The sequence below is a fragment of the Seriola lalandi genome, unplaced genomic scaffold (assembly GCF_002814215.2).
Source record: "Seriola lalandi dorsalis isolate HSWRI2012SDOR001 ecotype SW California unplaced genomic scaffold, Sedor1 jcf7180002054972, whole genome shotgun sequence".
Classification (NCBI taxonomy): domain Eukaryota; kingdom Metazoa; phylum Chordata; class Actinopteri; order Carangiformes; family Carangidae; genus Seriola; species Seriola lalandi.
In genome coordinates, this window is record NW_019525660.1 from 23138 (window position 1) to 25601 (window position 2464).

Genomic DNA, 2464 nt, shown 5'->3' on the forward strand with positions numbered 1-2464 from the left:
CGCTATAAACTTGACAGAAACAGATGACTCTAAACTATGAAACTACAAACAAAAAATCACTCGCATGGAGGTAAAGAATACATACAACAAGGCAGAGACAAGACAAGATCTGTGACGACCGGCTGGGGTGCACGAACGGAACGAAACACTCCGGCACAAGACAAAGGGAGACGCAGACTATAAGACACATGAGGGCAAATGGGGAACAGGTGGACACAATCAGGAATTAGGGAAGACACTCCGACAGGTGACAAATGAGGAAGGACAAGTGACCTGAAACGAGAGGATAGTTACTTTTCAAAATAAAACAGGAAATGACAAGACATGGAGACAGGACAAAACCCCAACTTAGAATTGATTTGTTACATATATATTTCCTTGGAGAGTTTCGGTTCGTTACATGGTTTAATCATTAATTATATGTTACCAAACAAAGAAAATAATTTCCTCCATGTCCTGTACACTTCACATAAATAGGTTGTTACTGAGTGAAAATCAAATGTCAATGTTCAGTCAGTCTTCTTCATTATTTAGCAGCATCATGATGTTGGTGGCAGGTCTCACTTCACTCACTTCATCTCTTCACAAAACAAATTACGTCTAAATTCTGGCCACAGTAAATATCTTCCTCCTTCCAAAGTACCAAGTGAATTTTTTTTCCTGTAACAAGCCACTGAAAACATTCAATAGTTTAGTTTAGTTTTTTTCATTCAGATGATCATATAAAAAATAATAAATGGTGTTAATTTAAATTATATTGATGAGCACACATTAATTATGTCTCCATTCTCTCTTGAGCTAATGAAGCACAACTTGGCTTCTCATCTGTGGCTGCAACTAAACATCACATCAACATCATCATAGTCACATCTTTCCTCTCATCCTGTCACATGTTGCCTCTCATCATGATGAGGCTTTGGTTTAGTGTCGCTCTTGTATGTTGACAGATGATCTGAAGGAAACAACTACAGTAGAATTTACAGGACAATGTAAAAAGCTGTTGTTTATTTGGCAACAGGTTCTGTAAAACACACACAGCAGGTTGTAAGTAAACAAGATCAAATGTCAGGTCTTATGATCATCCTGTAAAATAAATCAGCAGTGAAGAAGAATAAAAGCATATAATTAATCCATTCTCATCATGTCTGTCAGCTGGTTCTAAAGCTCTGCACCAGCTGATCTCTGACTGAAACTTCATATTCTGACTGTTACAGATTATTATACTCATGGTATTATCCTGCTGAGCCCCGTCCGTCCTGTGACTGAGGGAGAGTCTGTCACTCTTGGCTGTAAACTCAGGACAGAACAACATCTTTCCAGTGTGTTTTTCTATCAGAATGACAAACTCATCCAAAATGATTCCAGAGTGGAGCTGAATATCTCTGCAGTGTCACAGTCAGATGAAGGTTTATACAAGTGTCAGTCCTCAGGAAAAGTGTCAGCACAGAGTTGGATGTCAGTTAAAGGTGAGTATGATTAAAATATTTGATTCTTTTTCTATTTTGTGAAGTGTGTTGCTCTGACAAAGGAACACTGTCAACATATAGTATATTCATGTGTATGTGCTGCAGATGTAGATGCAGGTTTTCGTATTGTTTTAGATTTTTATCCTGAAGACTTGAAGTCACCTGTTTTATTTTTTAAAGGATTTTGTCATTTCTGTAAAGTGAAGTCCACCATTAATACATTTCCTGATACTTTTATTAACTCAATTAATATTCAGCAGTTACAATAGCTGTGCCAAGACCTGAAAGCTCTTCATTTCCTGTGTCGCTGATCGTTGGGCCGGTTTGTGGAATAGTATTGATCGTTCTCCTGCTGCTGTTGTTTCGCTACAGAAATTCAAAGGGTGAGATCTTTTTCTTCATATATTTGATTACACTCTAATTAGTCGACAGACAAGTGTGTTCTGATGTAATTACATCTACTGTTGCAACAATAGAACAATTTGCAATACAAACCCATGTAACAGCATGTAACCTGCTGCTGTGTGGCTGCAGAAAGTCAACAGGTGAGACATCAGTTCAGTTTTTAATACAAATCCTACTCTGCTTTTTACAGATCCATGTTGTAACAGGTTCGTACAACACGCTCTCTCATCTCCAATAAGTTTTTGCTATTAAATTTTCCTGCTAATTACTGCTGATATATGTTTATTAACCTCCATGTTTCAGACTCACTCAGACTCAAAGAGAGAATCAGGGCTCTGCTACAGGACAAACAGTCAACCATGATCAACAGCAAATATATTCCTCTCTTCTCCACGGTCAGTTTTTCATGTTGCTTCTTACGCTTCACAACTATTTCTGACTCACTTTCTAATCAAGAGAGACCAGGAAATATTTTTGATCCATTTGCATCCAGTTCTCCAGGACTGTACTCGTTCCCTCTGCTGCTGGAATTAAACCAAACCATCACAGACATGAGGTGACTGGTGTGACTTTGTTTTGGTTCTCACTGTCCT

General features: G+C 38.1%; 1 protein-coding gene and 1 long non-coding RNA gene across 2 annotated transcripts in view; both read left to right on the forward strand.

Moving 5' to 3' along the window:
• The window catches only part of LOC147817103 (uncharacterized), a 21028-nt gene that overhangs the window by 11878 nt on the left and 6686 nt on the right, over positions 1-2464 (forward strand). The gene's annotated exons all lie outside the window — the stretch shown is intronic.
• LOC111648160 (uncharacterized) lies at positions 540-2431 on the forward strand. The gene is made up of 4 exons (XR_015436622.1): positions 540-1466; positions 1736-1849; positions 2062-2077; positions 2175-2431. It is a non-coding gene; the product is annotated as an uncharacterized LOC111648160 (long non-coding RNA).